The following is a 20,445-nucleotide window of genomic DNA, read 5'->3' as shown; positions in this document are numbered from 1 at the left end:
TATCATCAACAAGGCAAACAGTAACAAATATTGGAGAGGTGTGGAGAAAAAGGAACCCTCATACACTGTTCATGGGAAAACAGATTGGTGCAGCCGCTATGCAAGGCAGTGTGGAGGTTCCTCAAAAAATTAAGAATAGAATTACCATATGACCCAGCAATCCCTCTCCTGGGTATCTACCCCAAAACTCTGAAAACAATCTATAAAGATGTATGTGCTCTGATGTTCATTGCAGCTTTATTTATGGTGGCCAAGACATGGAAACAACTAAAGTGTCCTTTGATAGATGGTAGGTTAAAGATGTGGTATATATGCACAATGGAATACTACTCTGCCATAAGAAAAGATGAAATAGTGATATTTGTGACAACATGGATCGATGTTGAAATTATTATGCTAAGCGAAATAAGTCAGACAGAAAAAGTTGAGAACCATATGATTTCACTGATATGTGGTATAAAACTGAAAACAACAAAGGAAAAAGTCAAACCAATAAGGAAAAACTCATAGACACAGACAATAGTTTAGTGGTTACCAGAGTGTAGGGAGGTGGGGGATGGTAGATGAGGGTAAAAGGGAGGGAATATATGGTGATGGAAGGAGAACTGACTCTGGGTGGTGAATACACAATGTGATCCCGTGTTTCCCCTAAAATAAGACCTATCCGGACAATCAGCTCTAATGCTTCTTTTGGAGCAAAAATTAATTAAGACCCCATATGAAAAGGAGCCCAGTCTTACTCGAAGCATCCAATTCCTCCCAGTGCCCAGCATAAAGAGCCGAAATGGGAAAGTTCAATATTTCCCTGGATGAGGACAACAGCAGTTACAGTTCCAACAGCGACTTCAACTACTCCTACCCCAACAAGCAAGCTGCTCTGAAAAGCTATTATGCAGATGTAGACCCTGAAAACTGAGCTTTTTACTTGAATCGAATTTGTGGAAAAAGAAGTATGAAACAGACTTTCATCCAGGTACTAGTTCCTTTTGTATGTTAGTAGTTAATCTGAGCAATGCGATTGTGGGCAGTGGAATCCTTGGGCTTTGCGATTTTGGCAGTGTTATGGCTAACACTGGAATTGCTCTTTTTATCATCCTCTTGACATTTGTATCAATGTTTTTCCTGCATTCTGTTCATCTCCCTTTGGAGACTGCCAGTGAAGGAGGGTCTCTACTGTATCAACGATTGGGACATAAGGCATTTGCATTGGTTGGGAAGCTTCTGGATCGATTACAATGCCGCATATTGGAGTTGTGTCAAGCTACCTCTTCACAGTGAAACACGAGTTACCTTTGGTAACCCAGGCATTAATGGACATGGAAGATACAACTGGCGTGAGTGCAGTGTCTGAACAGTGACTACTTGGTTCTGCTGATGTCATTGGTGCTCATTCTTCCTTTGTCACTGCTGAGAGATTTAGGATATTTGGGATGTACCTGTGGCCTTTCCTTGTCATGTAGGATGTTCCTTCTGATTGTGGTGATTTGCAAGAAATTTGAGATTGCTTGTCCTATGGAAGTTACTTTGATAATTAATGAAACAGTAAATGGCACCTTCACATGGCCAATAGCTTCTGTACATGATATGATATTTAACATGACTGATGATTCTTGCAGATCGCATTATTTTATCTTCAACTTACAGACCGTCTATGCTGTGCCAATTCTGAACTTTTCATTTGTCTGTCATCCTGCTATTCTTCCTAGTTATGAAGAGCTGAAAGGTTGCAGCCATAGAAGAATGATGAACGTGTCCAAGATTTCATTTTTTGTTATGTTTCTCATGTACCTGCTTGCTACCCTCTTTGGATACCTGACTGTCATGCAGGGACTCATGTGGGGACTCTGGTCCTGCTCCCCACATAAGAACACAGGATATGGTGAGGCCAAAAAGGAACACCCATGGAGCCATAGATAGGAGAGTCATACCATTATAGTCTCCCTGATGGCTGGGTGAGACACACGCAGTAGTAGCCACATGATCCGCAATCTGCCATTCACTTCTCTGCCTGCCAACCAACCAACCATTCAACGCAGCTCCGCAGTTACATCAGTAGCCAAATGGCTGACCGGTTACAGCTGATGGCCAACCAATCACAGTTGATGGTCATTCACTACCCGAGCCAGCACCTCCCCACACAAGGCCGAGAGCCTGGAAACTTCTCTCTGGGACTCTGTCCCCACACTCCACCCCTACAGGGTCTCGCCTCACAATCTACATGACAAGTATCTTCTGTGAGAGGCCCTGTGCCGTATACCTACGGGTGGAAAGAAATAGCAGCATTAGGAACCAACAATGGCAAATCCCTTCCATCTGGGAGGATACATGCTAGATTTTGTCCTGGGAAAGGAGGGTCGCTGCCACTGGCACCTTTCCTGGTTTGTGGTACCAGACCTTTATGGCAGTGCTTGGGGTCACTTGTGTAGTTTCAACATGTAACAGAACAGGGGACCCCATAATAGGCCACAGCAAGAGCACATAGGTTCCCCGCAAAATTGTCCTGGCATCAGGACCTCCATATACCACAGCCATTTGCGGTGGCCACTCTGCCACCACCCCTGGTGTCACTTGCAAACCATGAGTCAAACCGGCCCCCCATGGGGCTATCAGGCCCAACCACCAACAGTGGGGGCTTTTGACCCGCCAGAGCCAAGTCCATTGCTGCAGTTACCCTGCTTTAAGCATGTGGGTGCTGGCAGCAAAATGTTTCCATTCCTGCCGTAGCTGGGCTTTAACATAGTCTCACTGGTGGTAATCTGTAACTGAATGGGAGCAGCCGTTCGATGTAGCAAAGCTTCTACTGGTGCAGGCCCTCCCCTCCGTGGTCTCTCATTCAGGATTCTCAAGACGTCCCATAGACACAAGGCTCAATCGAACATCGTGAGGGGTGTCAGTGTCGTCCTGCTGGGGATACAGCCACTTGGCTGGATGGTTAATGAGGAAAAGGTCCAAGGCCCTGGCTTATCCATCAAGTTTTTGGGTGTTGTGTGGTTGGGTAAGACAAAGGTCATACCTGAAGCGATTATTGACAAAATGCAAGCCTTTCCCCGGCAGACCAAGGTCTCCCAACTGCAGACATATTTGGGTCTGCTGGGGTATTGGCAGGTGTTTGTACCCCATTTAGCACAAAGGGCAAGGCCCTTGTATAACATGATAAGAAAGGGGGGCCTCATGGGATTGGATAGAGGCTAAAGAGCAAGCACAAAATGGGCAGTGCTCAGGCATAGGCTCTGCAAGTAGTGGACCCTGGCCACCCATTTGAACTTGATGTTCATGTAACCCAAGAGTGGTACAGTTGGGGCCTCTGGCAATGGCAGGAGTGTCTCTGGTCACCAGTGGGATTTTGGTCCCAATTGTGGAAAGGAGAGGGTGTCCGCTGCTCTCTAATAGAGAAACAGCTGGCTGCTGCATATGCAGCCCTAGTGGCCACAGAAGCCATCACAGGAACGGCACGGGTATTGGTTCAAACAACCTATCCCATCCAGGGGTGGGTCCATACGTGGACCCAGGGACCCAAAATGAGATTTGCACAGACCACCATCCTCACCAATTGTGGTGCCTATTTGGAGCAACATAGCACCCTTAATTCAAGCCCTTTGAGCACAGAGCTACAACAGATCCTGGAACCGGTAGATCTTGTATCCCAGGCTGAGCCAAGCACTCTGCCTAGAAGGGAGGACTTGGATCCCTCACCCTACAAAGAAGGACAGTCCCCAGTACCTGAGAATGCCTGGTTTACTGATGGTTCTAGCCGAAGAGCTGGAACCATTTGGATGGCTATTGGTGTGCAGCCCAAAACAGACACCATTTGTTTTGACACTGGAGTGGGACCAGACACCCCACATGACACCCTGCATGACACTGACATTTTATGAACACGTTGAGTCTGAATTGCTTCATACCTACTCCAGTGCCTTGGGAACTGATATTCTTCTTCTCATTGTCCATTTGACTTTGTTGGTGGTTGTCACCCTAACAGTATCAGTCATTATTTTCTCGATCCAGGGTTCCATAACTCACTTGAGCCCAGCAAAAGATTTCAGTTGGTGGCATCAGTCTCATTACAGTGTCCTTTTTGGCATTTACCAATTTGCTTGTCATCTTTGTCCCAACTATTAGAGATATCTTTGGTTTCATTGGTGCATCTTCAGCTGCTATGTTGATTTTTATTCTCCCATCAGTCTTCTACATCAAATTAATTAAGAAAGAACCTATGAAATCTGTACAGAAGATTGGGGCTATGTTCTTCCTGTTAAGTGGCATAGTGGTGATGACCGGAAGCATGGCCTTGATAATTCTGGATTGGTCACACAATGCCCATGGAGACGGCCCTTAACTGGGCACCACTAAAACTTCAGTAGTCCATTTGATGCCAGTGTTGAGTCAACTCTCAACCACTATGCAATGTCACTCAATGATTTTAGTTTCACTTCCTTTTGAAGTGCACATTCCTCTCTGGTTCTTCTGAGTGCAGAATATGTGAATTCTTTTTTTGTTTGTTTTCTATTTTCTTAAAAGAAACTATTCTGTATGATAGAAATGGACATTAACAGCAAAGTCACGAGTCTTGGGTTAATGGAAGTGACAATTTTATTCCATTCCAGAGAATGGACAGACTCTTAAGTGTTATCAAGTCACATGTTTGGCTGTGTCATTATTAAACTTGGATATTTTATGATTTTACTTAAATGTGCCTAATGGAACCATTTAGTGTGAGAAACAATTCTTAATTTATAGCAACATATTCAAATAACCATTGAGAAAAACACTATTTTTGTGTGTGTGTATCAAAAATATTTAAAGACCTCAGAAGCACTATTTTACTTTTTAAAAATTGCTTTCTTTGGATATTGTCCAAAAATAGCTGTCAATAAATTCCACAAAAAAATTTTTCACTGGTGTTTTCAAAACAAATATTAGTATTATGAAATGAATTGCCTTTTTATAGGCATAATAAGCCAAATACTTTTTTTACCCAAAATGATTTTTAAACAAAATGATGTAATGAAAAATTGTACCATGAATAGGAGTATAGGTTTATCCATTGAAACTTCACTGTTCAAGGATGATTGATTATTGTTGTACCAAATCAGATGAACTCTGTTCATCACTTTTCTTTGTCCCCAAATAATTTAGTTCACTCAAACTGAGATATTTATGGTTTTAATCTATTAGAATGGAAAGATAATGCAGATATTTCTATGGAAAAGTAAAATAACTACTTTTCAGGTATCAAATAGTGCAACTGGTTAAAACAGGGTCTATTCAGTTGCATCTGTCTCCAGAGTTATACAGATAGGTCTGGGTTTTTTGGGTCAGCCCTTTTTTGACATTACTTCCAGCAGTGGATAATGGGCATTTGATGGCTATTGGGCAAAACTATGTATCCAGAGTACAACTTTTCAAAATGCTCGCCTACTACTGGGAGTGTGAATGACAATAATGTATGGCTTAGTCGTGCTCATGTTAGTTGTGTTCATGTCTACAGCAGAGGTCTAATACACAGATTACACTGATATTTGGTATGAGTTCTCTTCATATCGGCCACAGCGTTTTTCATGCAGTAAGTTTTTTTTGTTTTGTTTTTTTTTAAAGACTCCTCTGCACAGGATTGTCATCTCATTCTTGTACAACAGAGAATTATTTGTTTACATCCAACTAATGGTTAGCAACCTGCATGTAAGTAGTTGGTCCAACTGCACGTTCACCCTTCCGTTTCAATTCCAGTTAAATTTTTGGCTGAAAAAATTTGGCTTTAAGAGCACATTTATTGTACGTTATGAAGTATGGTGAATATGTTATTAAATAATGTGGTACTTTGCTCATCAGGCATAATGTCTAAAATCTAACATACATTAATTCCATTGATGATTGGGGGAAGCAAATAATGGAAGCATCAATTGGTCATCTGGCTCTAAGGTTTTGTCTTAAACTAAACATTTTTAGTTTTAGGCAAGGGCCAGAAATGTGGCAGACAGGTTTTTGTTATGCATTCTCATATTATATGTGACTAGATTACAGACAAGATATGTCTATCTATAATTAAAGACGCTTGTGGAAATTGAAAACGTCTTGTAGTGCTACCTTGGGTGAAACCAATGGTCCATTTTTGTTTGTTTCTACAAACAAAACAATTAGGAACCATCTAGAAAGGCAGTGAGAAGGTAGATTCTGCAGCACTGCTTTCGTTTAATTGGGCTTTTGGCACTCCCTTCAAATCCAGAACCTCACCTCTAGTTCAGACCAAGACTTGGCACTTCTGCTTGAGTTCCTGAAAGAATTGTTGATTTTGTACCTAAGGCCTGTGAGAACCTGGTTGTGTTAACTTCCTGTATATAATGTAAAAATCCCCATTGTACTGTTATAGGCCAACAATTCCAGTATGACTTGTTGGCAAAGAGTGCTACACCGTTTCAATGAAGCAATGTATGTTTGTTTTAACTGAACTAAAATAAATACATGCTTATTCCTGAAAAAAAAAAAAAGACCGGGTTTTTATTATATTATATAAGACTTAGTCTTATATTATAGTAAAATAAGACCGAGTCTCATATTAATTTTTGCTCCAAAAGATGCATTAGAGCTGATTGTCCAGCTAGGTCTTGTTTTCGGGGAAACACGGTACACAGAAGATGTATTACATAATTGTACACCTGAAACCTATATAACTTTACTAACAATTGTCACCCCAATAAACTTTAATTAAAAAAAGAAAAGAAATCCACAGATGGCCACCACCCATGTCATGCTTGGAAGTGCTTTGAGGGGTCAAGCCATGAACCAAGGCCCGCTACCACTGGTGTTGGGTTTAGGGCTGCTCAGCTAGAGTTACAGGACACAGTCAAGCCAGATGCTGCTTGTCTGGGCTCTGGAAACCATTGAGAGAGCCTAGAAAAGTCTGCAGCATGAGCCAAGACAGGCGATTTGTATGAAAAATCCACTGGAAGCAGCTTGAGTGTGCCCCAAAGTTGGGTGGAGCAAGGTCTGAAACCACCAGGGCATGGGGATTGATGGGTGTTAGCCTGCTTGATGGAGATTCAGATATGGTGGCTGTCTGTGTCTGCAGGCTGGGAATGGGGAGGGTTCATCAAAGAAACAAAGGCCTCTGCCAGCTCCTCCATCCAGAAGAAAGCTGCTCCTCCCACCTGCTACAAAGCCAGACAACTCAGTTACCCACTATGTTTCTGCTGCCTCTCCAGCTGTTGCCCCACGCTGGTGCTCAAGGCCAGTGATTCTGTTGGTGGGTAAGTCCGCATGCAATCCCTTTAAGAGAAGTTACTGGGACTCCAGCAGCCCTCTGTCTAAGTCAGAATCTCTGCTGATTTTCACAGCCAGAAATTATGGCGATGTCCTTCCCTCGCACTGGAACCCTGGGCTATGGAGGGTCTGGGGCTTCTTGTTCCTCTGGGGGGACTTCCACAGACGAGATATCACTCCCAATTTTTAGTAGTCACATGCAAGTGTGGGACCAGCTAGTTCAGCATCTCTATCCCTCCTGCTAGTCTCAAGGTAGCTTCTTCTGCATGTCCTTAGTTGTCAGGCTTTAATTCAGCAAGATTTTAGGTGATTCTCAATGATGGTTGTTTTGTAGTTTAGTTGTGATGTTGATGTGGCTGTGAGAGAAGGTAAGCACAGCATTTATCTACTGCGCCATCTTGTCTGGAAGCTTGATGCTAATCTGTCTTTCAATTATTTATTTCTAGTTTAATTCCATTGTGACATGAAAGCAAACATTTTTGTTGAAAAAACATGATTGCTAGTTTTTTTCAAATTTCTTGATGTCTGGTCTATGGCCCAGGATGTGGTTTATCTTAGTGAAATATCACGTTAGACTAAGGAAAATGTGCATTCTGCTGTTTCAGTGGAACTATTCCATAAATGTTAAGTATATCCAGTTGATTTATAATGCTGTGTAGTTCAAATATATCCTTACTGATTTCCTGTCTGCTGGACCAGTCCATTACTGATAGAGAGGTATTTAAGTCTCCAAGCACAATAATTGATTTACATAATTATCCTTGCATTTCTATCAGTTTGTCTCATGTATTTTGACGATCTCTTGTTATGTGCATACATGTTAAAGTTTGTTTTGCCTTCTTGGAGAATTTATCCTTTTATGTTTATATAATATCCTTCTGAAAACTCAATAATTTTCCTTGTTGTGAAGTTCATTTTGTCTGAAATTACTATAGCTACTCCAGCTTTTTAAAAAATTAATGTTAGCATTGTTTATTTTTATCCATCCTTTTATTTATAATCTATATGTGTATTTATATTTTAAGGGAGATTTTCTTATAAACTATATATGCTTGAGACTTGGTTTTGATCTACTTCAACAGTCTCAATATTTTAATTGATATATTTAGACCATCAACATTAAAAACAATTATTGATTTGATATATTTGAATTATCCTGTGCCATATTTGTTATTATTCTCTGTCACTGAACTTGCTTTTGTTTTTGATATCTTATTTCTGTGTATGGTATGAGATAGTGATCTAGTTTCATTCTTAGGAATGTGGTTATCCGGCTTTCCCCTCACCATTTATTGAAGAAAGTACCTTTTCCCCATTGTATATATTTAGTTTCTTTGTTGTAAATTAGTTGACAATGTATGTGTGGATTTATTTCTAAGTTCTGTGTTTTTGCTCCGTTAATCTCTCTGTTTTTTTTGCCAATATCATACTGTTTTCATTACTATAGTTTTGTAATATAGTTTGAAATAGGGAGTGTGATAACTCCAATGTTAATTTCTCAATATTGCTTTGCCTATTTGGGGTTTTTCTGAATACATACAAATTTTAGGATCATTTGTTCTATTTCTGTGAAAAATACCATTGGAATTTGAACAGGGATTGCATTGAATCTGTAGGTTGCTTTTAGTAGTAATTTTCAGTTTGTTCAGGTTTTTCTTTATGGCATACCTGGAAGAGATGCTTCCAATTTCCTATCTACCATATTGGAAATCAGAAAATTTTAGTAGTTCTTTTAAGGTGAGTTGGTTAACAACAAATTTTCTAAGGTTTTATACATATTGTAATTTCCTTATTTTCCCTTAATTTATGAAAGCTAATTTTGTTTGATATACAATTTTTGGCTCATAGTTCTTTCAGGATTTCAGATACACCAGCATGCTGTGTTCTGTTGTTCAAACCTTATGATGAGAAGTAAGCTATTAATCTTATTGTGGTCCTCCTGTATCTTGCTGCTTTCAAGATTTTTTCTTTGTCTTTCAGCATTTTACTATGATATGTCTGCATGAAGAACTGTCTTTATTTTATTTTTACTGTTTGGAGTTTGTTGAGATTCTCATATGTATAGGTCAATGATTTCAGTTAGATTTGGAACATTATCAGCCACTATTTCTTTTTCCTCTTCCTTTTTCTTTTTTTATTCCCCACACTGTATTTCACATTGTTGTAACTATTTTGTAACGATTGATCTGTACATCCTAATCCCTTCACCTTTCTCACCCATCCTCTCAACCCCTCTCCCATCTTAAAGCCATCAGTTTCTTCTCTGTATGCTGTTTTCTTTGTTCATTTCTTCTGTTCTTTAGATTCCAAATATAATTGAGATCATGGACTTGTCTTTCTGAGTCTGACTTATTTCACTAACATAATACCATCTAGGTCCATCCATTTTGTTGCAAATGGTAAGATTTCATTCTTTTTCTATGGCAGAGGAATACTCCATTGTGTATATGTACCAAAACTTCTTTATCCATTCATCTATTGATGTGCATTTCCGTTTCTCCCAATCTTGGCTATTGTGAATAGCACTGCAATACACACAGGGGTGCACATACCTATTTGATTTCTGTTTTGGATTTCTTTGGATAAATACCCAGCATAATAATCTCAAGATCCATCTATGTTGTCACAAAAGGCACTATTTTGTCTTTTCTTATGGCAGAATAATATTCCATTGTGCATATATACCACATCTTCTTTATCTAATCATTTATCAAAGGACACTTTGGTTGTCTCCATGTCTTGGCCACGGTAAACAGAACTGCAATGAACATTGGGGCACATATATCGTTACAGATAAATATTTATACAGTCATGATTGTGTCACATTTAATGTAACCAGTGGCTGACATATATTATTTCTATGCATGAAGTTTCTAATATATTTTAATAAGGAATATTTAATTATTTTCACTGATATTCTTTAATTACTCATTTTTTTTCAGTCTTCAGCAGTGTATTGTATTGGCTCTGACTTTCAAAATTGCAATTATGAGGCATTTCTCCAAAGAATAAAAATGACCTGGGCCATTGATATAATACTTAATAGCTGCACAATATTTTTTTTATTATTGGTACAATAGAGGTGGAAAGAAATATATTGATGTGTGATGTGGAGAAAAGGGAACCCTCATGCACTGTCGGTGGAACTGCAAATTGTTGCAGCCATTATGGGAAACAGTATGGAGATGCCTCAAAAAATTAAAAATAAAACTACCATATGACCCAGCAATTCCACTTCTTGGTATTTATCTGAACAAACTGATAATGCTAATTTGAAAATATATATGTGCCCCTATGTTTACTGCAGTATTATTTACAATAGCCAAAATATGGAAGCATCCTCAGTGTCTCTGGATAGAGGAATGAATAAGAAAGATGTGAGATTATATAGAGAGGGTGCCAAAAAAATGTATACACATTTTAAGAAAAGAAAAAAAAACTATATTAATTGTAATAATATATACCAATAACAAAAGATGAATATAAATTATGTTTGACTTCTGCTATTGAAAGAGGTGCTTAAAGTGGTTACCATCAGTGTCCAAACACTTCTTATTATAGCGAACTACTGCTTGAGTATAGATAACATCTCTTAAAATGTGTATACATTTTTTGTCACCCTTGTATATACACACACACACAAACACACACAAAATGAAATATTAAATAGCAATAAAAAATAATGAATGCTTGCCATTTTTGACAACATGGATGGAACTTGAAATAAGTCAGAGAAAGATAAATAATATATGGTTTCACTGATTTGTGGAATCTAAAAAAAGAAAAAAAAATGAACAAACAAAATGAAATCAAAACAGACTCATAGAAACAGACACCAAAGGGATGGATGCCAGAAGGGGAATGAGTGAAAAAAGTGAAAGGGAATATGATCAATAATATTGTGATAAGTTAGTACAGTGACAGATCATTACTAGAATTAGTAGAGCAATCATCTTGCAAGGTATAAAAATCTCAAACCACTGTATTATACACTTATAACTAATATAGTATTGTATACAATTATGTTTAAATAAAAATTAAACAAATAAATAAAAATGTCATGACCTAAAACATAAAATAAAATACATTTGTATTTAAATAAATGACCACATCACATTTAGGGGGAAAAATCAAAGTAAAGTCTATGATTTCTGTGCAGTACTGTTCTAAAAACAGATATCATTATCTATTGTCTATAAACACTTAAATCAATTTAAGGTAGTATGCACAATGATGTGGATATACAAAAAGCTTATTGGGAAGATAATGTCTACCTACTTCCATCCCTCACACAGCAAAATGTGTGTATATTCTGGAGGATCACATCAATATACTAAATTATATAAAAAGCTACAGAATAAATAGGGTGCATCTTTGAGCACCAGCTTTACTCAAATATTTAGGGACAACATTTTCTTTGTGATCAACAAAACACACATATCAATAGAATAGAACATGTGAAAAAGTTCACATTTAAATAACCTCTGGATTTGAAAAAAAAATATTTCTGCCATTAGTGCTTCCAGATGCACCTCTAGACATGTCAGAGTGCATTCATCCACTTTCTTCTAACTTGAAATTAACTTCTTTGAAAATCTGAGAAAAACTACTCTGTAATTACTATTTGTAAAGGCTATGCTGCTTTTGCTTCTATTTAATTCTCAAACACAATTTTACTTTGTCACTGTACATTATTTAAAAAGCGGTTTTGATGAGCTAAGTAAAGACGTGAATTTGTTCTCACATTTCACTATAATTTCATTTAGCTGTACTAATCCTTTTAGGAAAGAAGATTTCTCTTTGTCTCTGTAAGATTTGTAAAAGGGATTTAGATGCACCAAGTAAACATGTGGACTGGCTTTCACATTTAATTTCAATGATTATTTTAAGAAAACAAAAATTAGATTAGAAAATTCATGTGAGAATGTATATAATGAGTGTATGACTTGGGTTCTTCTGGATGTGAGTTCTGTATAAAGATGTGTTAAGCAACCTAAGAAAAATTTTTCCCATTCAATATCATTTACAGCTTCAGATCTGTAATTCTCTCTCTCTCTCTCTCTCTCTCTCTATATATATATATATATATATATGCATATATGTATACATGTATATATGTATATATGTATATATGTATATATATATGTGTATGTGTATGTATATGTATATACATATAGATAGATAGATAGATAGATAGATGCACCTTTTTAAAAACTTCCAGCTCTTCCAGATGCACCTTTTAAAAAACTATCAAGAATACTAACCAGTAATAATTTATAATTCATAAAAATAAATTAGCATAACTAGAATGACTTAGGATGTAATAGAAAGAGCATGTTAGAAAAACGTCTGACACTAGCACATGCTATCCATTTCACTTTCCATAAATATCTCAACTTCTACAAGGCTATTTTTAAATAAAATTTTGAGATAATAATAAATGCCTTGTTTAATTCACTAGTACCAATTAAAAGAACTTACACCTACCCTCCACCTCACACCCAGACACAGCTATGTCTTTTTGCCTTTCTTTTCAGCAATTCTAAGATACATTGGTTACAGTTCAATTCTAGGCCACAGATCAATACTGGTATGATATCAAAAGGAAGCAAGAGTTTCAGCCTATGTCTCTATCACTCAGCAATGCTGCTTATTATTTGCACCTAGCACCTCAGTACCACAGGACTGTCTATGAATAATCCTTGCTCAGATGACTTGAGACGGGTATGTTTGAGTTGTCTTGTGGGATCCGTATTGCTTCCTAAGATCCAGGTGTATACCCTGTGGTACATCTGTTCTGATAATAAAGCTTATTGTATAATTTGGAAGTGTATTTCACCCCATAGGTCTAGTCATTTTTCCCTGCTCATCTTTAATTTTCTACATTAGTTCATGTTCCGCAGCAACTTTGTGACAACTATTATTGCAACTTCCTCTTAGTATTGTGGCATCACCTTATTCTTCGTTTTCTCAAGAAATAAACTCTGTTCATCTAACCCAGGGGTGTCCAAACTGCGGCCCGCGGGCCAACTGCGGCCCATGATTCATTGTTAATTGGCCCGCAACAAATTCCAAAAATATATTTAGTTTACTTAAATAAACCAGGTGAGGCAATACGTACTTCACCTCGAGTGAGTGGTCCGGCTGTTTGTGTATTTTACCGCATATGGCCCTTGGTGAAAAACGTTGAAAAAAGTTTGGACACCCCTGACAAGAACAGTACTTATGTCCATGAAGGGACTTCTCAACATCCATGCCTGCCCACTTGGACATTGGAACAATACCCACCTACATTCCCTATCCCCTTACTCTAGATCTTCTAGATGTTTATAGGAATATTACATAGCTTGATCTTGGTCACTGCTGTAAACTGGAGGCTAAAATTCAACAGAAGATTGTCATACACCAAAAACATTGTTTTTCTTCCATTCACCTGAGACATTTCTATCACTTCAATTAATCCCATGCAGTGTGAATTTGTCTCTTCCAAATTGTAACTCTGATGCCAAGCTATTCTTTCTTACCCTCTTTACCATTTCCCCTATAGTTTTGGCCTTAAATATAACATAATGATTCACATGGATCTATAACTAGAAAGTAAAAAGGTTAAAAAAAAAGGTATATGAACACGTTTTGTAAATTAAAAAAAAAGTAAACAAATGCGTAATTCTGTCTTTTAAGTTGTGAGTGTATCATAATGGTTTACTCTACCACAAGTCCTTAATCCACACTTACATGACACAGTTTTTTTGTTTATCCTAATATTCCAATAAAAGATAAAATTTTCCTATGATATCATGAATTTCTGGATGACTTTTTAGAGTGGACACTTCTTGACTCTATCAAGACTTAATTCCATTAAGTCTTCTATTCATCATCCTTAATTGCTAGAAAAAGTGAAACAGAAAAATACACATCATTTTCTTATATTTAAAAATATGAATTCAGAATATGAATCTCTCATGAGTAAATAGGAACTTTATTAAAAACTGGTAAAATTATTTATACCTAAAATTATTTTCCTTGTTTGATCATTATATTATGAATAATTTCTACTTGTGGATGAAGGAATGAGCCAGAGACCTAAATAAAAAGCCTCTATTGCTCAACCATCAGTTGAGATAACTTTGAGGATTAGACTTGATTCTGGTCCATCATAAACAGGATTACCTTTATTGCTTGCTTCTAGCTTTCTCTGCTCACCACAGATGAGATCTCTTCTGGTATGAAATATAAAATATAAAAATTGAGCCAGGTTTAGTTTGTTAAACAAAGGAGCAAAACAAAAGTAGAGTGAAAGATTAATGATGGTTCATAAAATTTAAGTATTTTAGGTATAATCAAATGGAACTCATTGGAATTTTAATTATCTTAATTAAGTAAATCTCATTTATTTCAAACTCTGTGTCATGTATCACTAGCATGAAAGTTGGTTAATGTAATACATTATACTGTATTATTAGAAAAAAACATATGGTTATCTCAATAGATATAAAAAATTTATTTGGCAAAATATAACACCCATCTCATTATGAAAACAGTCAATAAGCTAAAAGTAGAAGGCAACTTCCTTAACTAGATAAATGGCACCTATGAAAAAGCTGCAACTGGCAGCATTCTTAATAACTGAAGATTAATTCTTTCTTGATGGGTTCTCTAACAAGACAGGAGTATATGTTTTTGCCACTTCTATTCATCTGTGACACGTGGTTCTAATAGGGCAAGTAGCCAATAAAATAAAATAACAGAAACCCATAGTGGAAGAAGGAAGTAAAACTATATTTATTTGCAGATGGCATGATATTGTAAATAGAAAATTCTAAGAAATACACAAAAAATTAGTTGAGCTAATAGGAAAGTTCAACAAGTTTACAAATACAATAGCAACATAAAATCAATTTATTTTTTATACTCTAGCAATAGAAAAATTTTAAATGAAATCAGGAAAACAATTTCATTTGCAATAGCATCAAAAATAATAAAATACTTTGGAATAAGTTTAATAAAAACAGTGTAAAACATATACAGTGAAACTGCAACATTAGGGAATTAATGATTTTAATAGAAAGATCCTTAAATAGAAAGACCACTCATTTTCATGGATTGTAAGACAATATTATTAAGATAGCTATAGTTCACAAATTGACCTATGGATTAAATACTATCACTATCAAAACCCCAGTTGGCTCTTTTGTAAAAATTGATGAGTTGATACTAATATTCATATAGAAATACAGAATACTGAGAATAATCAGATCAATCTTGAAATAGAAGAATAAAGTTAGCAGACTCATACTTCTAGATTTTAATAATTCAAAGCTACAGTAAGCAAGAAGTGTGATGCCGGCCTAAAGACAGATTCATAAATCAGTGGAATAAAATTAAGATTCCATATATAAATTGTTACATTTATGATAAATTGGTTTACAACAAATATGCTAAGAGAATTGAGTAGGGAAATTAGCCTGTTCAACAAATTGTTATGGGACAACTGGATATACATGTGCAAAAACAATGAGGTTGGATCACCTTCCATAACATAAAAAATTAACTTAAAATGAACTACAAATTTAAACATATGAGCTAAAACTATAAAAGTCTCAGAAGAGAACATTGAATAAGTCTTCATGAAATTTGGTTCTGCAAGAGTTTTTTATGATATGAAAATAAAATCTTATGTAACAAAATATATTAATTAATAAAATTAATATTTTTGGTGCTAGATATGGTGTCACTAAGAAAGTGATAAACAATACACAGAGTGAGAGACAATATCTCAAATCATACAAGTCTGATAAAAGACTTGTATTCAAACTATACACTTACATCTCAATAATATAAAGACAAATGACCCAATTAAAAATGAGTGAAGCAGATATCAAAAGCATCAGAGGAGCAAAGATGGTGCAGTAAGTAAACACTGTGTTTACCATCTCTCACGACCACATCAAAATTACAACTCACCTACAAAACAACCATTATTGAGAATCACCTAAAATCAAGCTGAACTGAAGCCTTTCAACTAAAGACATACAGAAGAAGCCACCTCCAGACTGGTAAGAAGGTCAGAGATGGGGAACAGGCTGGTCCCATACCCAGCATGTGATCATTAAGGATAAGGAGGGCTATTTCTGCTGTGGGGATCCCTCACCATCCCCTAGAAGGGCAGGAGATCCCAGCCCCAATCCAGCCCAGGATTCCAGCGCTAGGGAGAGAAGTCCCCATAATTTCAGGCTGTAAGAACCAGTGGAGATTGTGACTGAGTGACGTTGAGTATAGCTGCACTCATAGACGCCCCTCTTAAAGGGACAGCGCGTGGACTTACCCACCAACAGAATCACTCGCTCTGAGCTCCAGCAGTGGGGCAGCAGGTGAAAAGGTGGCAGGGACAAGTGGTGGGGAATTGAATTGTCTGGCTTGGGACGGGGGCTGGAGAGGCAGCTTTCTCCTATACAGGGGAGCTGGCAGAGGTCATTTTTCTTTGTTGAGCCATCCCCCTTTCTGTCACTGGAAGACAGGTGATCGCCACTTCTAACTCTCCATACCCTGGTGATCTGAGACACTGCCCGCCCAACTTTCAGGCACACCCAGGATGCTTCCAGCCACTTTTTCATGCAGACCACCTGCATTTGTTCAAGCTGCAGACTTTCCTAGGGTCTCTCAAAGGTTTGTGGAACCCAGACAAGCAGCATCTGGCTTGAGCGTGTTCTGTGCCTCTGGCTGCGCAGCCCTAAGCTGGCACAAGCAGCAGCCGGCCTAGGTTCACAGTTTGGCCTCTCAAGGCCTTCCAAGAACATCATGGGTGGCAGCCATCTGCGGATTTCTTTCTGGCTCCCACTGGGTGGTCTTAGATGTGGTGTGGGCAGTGGCTGAAGTAGACCTATAGCAGATCCCCTCCAAGGTGGTACTGGGGCTGATGCCCCGAGTGGCTGGCTTCAAAAGTAGCTGGAGCTGTAGGGTCAACCCCTTCATAAAAACTCTTCCACTGTAGTCAAGGCCAGTCTTCACAACAAGTGAGCTCAAGGGTCAGTCCCTCACACTGATGTGTAGTTATCAACCAAGGCTCAACTACAAGAGGAGGGCACACACAAACCCCATAAGGGACACACCTGGAGTGCATGGCTCAGATGAACAGAAAGAGTGTGCCACTGAACCCCACGGCACACCTACTACATAAGGCCATTTTACTAAGACCAGCAGGCATAGCATCTCTACCTAATACACAGAAACAAACACCAGATGTAGCCAAAATGGGGAGACAAAGAAACATGTCCCAAAATAAAAGAACAGAACAAAGCTCCAGAAAAAGAACTAAGTGAAATGGAGATAAGCAATCTATCAGACACAGAGTTCCAAACACTGGTTATAAGAATGCTCAATGATCTCAGGGAGAACTTCAACAGAGAGACAGGAAGCATAAAAATGGAGATGAAAACCATAAAAAAGAACCAGTCAGAAAACAAGGATACAATAATGGAAATGAAGAATATATTATAAGGACTCAACAGTAGATTATATGAAGCAGAGGATCTAACCTGCAATGTAGAAGATAAGATAGTAGAAAACACCCAACCAGAGCAGCAAAAAGAAACAAAGAATACAAAAATTTTAGAACAGTTAAAGGGGCTTCCAGGATAATATAAAGTATACCAATATTCACATTATAAGGGTACCAGAAGGAGATGAGAGAAAGCAAGGAATTGAAAACCTAATTGAAGAAATAATGACAGAAAACTTCCCTAGCCTGGTGAAGGAAATAGACATTCAAGCCCAGGAAGCACATAGAGTCCCAAACAAGATGAGCCCAAAGAGGCCAACACTGAGACACATCATATTTAAAATGCCAAAGGTTAAATACAAAGAGAGAAACTTAAAAGCAGCAAGAGGAAAGCAATTAGTTACCTAGAAGGGAACCCCTATATAACTGTCAGCTGATTTCTCAACAGAAACTTTGCAGGCAGGAAGGCAGTGGCAGCAAATATTCCAAGTGACAAAAAGCAATGACATACAACCAAGATTGCTTTACCCAGCAAGTCTGTCATTTAGAATTGAAGGGCGATAAGGAGCTTCCAAGACAAGAAAAAGCTGAAGGAGTTCATCACCACCAAAGCAGTATTACAAGGAATCTTAGATGGACTTCTTTAAGATAGGAGGGGCGTTAAGGATGGGAGAAAAGGGGAAGGGATTGAGAAGTACAAATTGGGTGTTATACAGTAGTCATGGGGATATAGGGTATCGCATGAGGAATATAGTCCATAATATTATAATAACTAGGGATGGTACCAGATAGGTACTAGATCTATCAGGGTGACAGATGGGAATGGGGCGGGGGTCAGGGTGAAAAAGGTGAATGTATTAAGAAATACAAATTTCTAGTTAATACATTATGGAGTATATAATCAACAATGTTGTAAAGATCACATAAGGTGCCAGATGGACACTGGACTCATCAGAGGGATCATGTCATAGACTGTGTAGATGCCTGACCAATGCACTATACACCTGAAGCTGAAGTAAAATAATATTGAATGTCAACTATAACCAAATATATACAGAGTCACAGGATGTGGAGTACAACATAAGGAAGATAATCGATGGTATTGTGACAGCTATATTAAGATGTCAGAGCGGTAGTAGCTTAGGGGGTGGGTTATCACTTTATGAGGTGTTTAAATGTCTATTACATTGCTTTGTACACCTGAAACTAATAAAATTATGAAAAAAAAATGAGTGAAGAATTTGAATAGATATTTCTTCAATGATGGTATACAATTGGCTAAAAATATATGAAAATATGTTTAACATCACTATTAATTATGGATATTCAAGTCAAACCACAATGAGATACTCTTCCTACACACTAGATGGCTGTAATCAAAGAGACAGACAATAGCTGTTGTTGAATGTGAATATGTGAAGGAATCGGGATGCTCATACATTGCTCAAGGGAATGTAAAATGGTGCTGTCATGTGGAAAACAATTTGACAGTTCCTCAAAATGTTAAACATTAAGTTCCTACATGAATCAGCAAAGCTTATGTAATATTTAAAATTCAAACTATGTAATCCCCTATACTAATGGACTATTATACGAGTATATGTGTATTCAAACATATTTGACAAAATTCAACATTCAAGAATAAATAGAAAGTACCTCAACTTGATAGAGAGCACCTATAAAAACAAAATATAACTGATGTCATACTTCCAGTGATAGAATGAATGTTTCCCTCAAAGATAATAAAAAAGATAAGAATGTCCATTTTCATCACTCTTATAAAACACAGTACCAAAAGGTGAAAGTCATACATGATGTAAAGGAAGAACTAATCCATTCTTATTTGCCAATGATAAAATTGACTATGAAGAAAGTAACAATCAATGTGCAGAAAACTCCTAGAAATAATGTGAGTTAAGGAAGGTTACTGGACACAAAATCAACATGAAAATTCATTTGTATTTCCATATACTACAATAAACGTAAGGAAACAAAATTTCATAACATAACACCATTCTAAATCCCTCCAAGAAAATATGTAGTTTGGTAAAAATTTAACAAAACAGACAATGTGAATGGATCTTGAGATAATTACACTAAAGGAAATAAGTCAGATAGAAAAAGCCGAGAACCATATGATTTCACTCATATGTGGGATATAAAACTGGAAGTAACAAAGGAATAAGAGAAAAAAAGAAACAAAAATTCACAGACACAGACCACACTTTAGTGGTTACCAGAAGGTAATGGGGTCAAATATATGGTGATAAAAAGAAAACTGACTCTGTGTAGTGAGCACAATTCGATATATAGATGATGTATTATAGAATGCACACTTGATTTTAAATGGGATGACATTATAGATATGGAGGTGTGAGGTGGGCCTCTTGAAATCTCCTCTGGAATTTACAACACATTGAGCAATTATAATTCCACAGAGGACTCCCTGCGCAGCAGACAGGCAAGACTAAGAGACATCCAACTGAAGTCATCTAAAAGTGGGCAAATTGGGCAAGCGGGGGAGGAGGGAAGTGGGCAGTGTAGAGACACGGGCCACTCGGGCACAGGACTCAGACCGAGCTCAGAACTGAGCTCTGAACTTGCTGCATTCTGGAGCTACTGCAGTCAAGGGAGAGGAAAGAATTCAGACTGCTAGCTCTCCCCTTATGGCCAACAGTCCTGTCTGAGGG

General features: G+C 37.5%; 1 protein-coding gene and 1 pseudogene across 9 annotated transcripts in view; both read left to right on the top strand.

Annotated features, from left to right (window-relative positions):
• Positions 1-20,445, top strand: part of SNTG1 (syntrophin gamma 1) — an 817,517-nt gene that overhangs the window by 335,392 nt on the left and 461,680 nt on the right. The gene's annotated exons all lie outside the window — the stretch shown is intronic.
• On the top strand, positions 782-6,474 carry LOC109435024 (sodium-coupled neutral amino acid symporter 2-like; annotated as a pseudogene).

Source organism: Rhinolophus sinicus, chromosome 7 (genome assembly GCF_057876585.1).
Source record: "Rhinolophus sinicus isolate RSI-liver-muscle chromosome 7, RSI-T2T, whole genome shotgun sequence".
NCBI lineage: Eukaryota > Metazoa > Chordata > Mammalia > Chiroptera > Rhinolophidae > Rhinolophus > Rhinolophus sinicus.
This window is presented reverse-complemented; position numbering and strand designations above follow the sequence as displayed.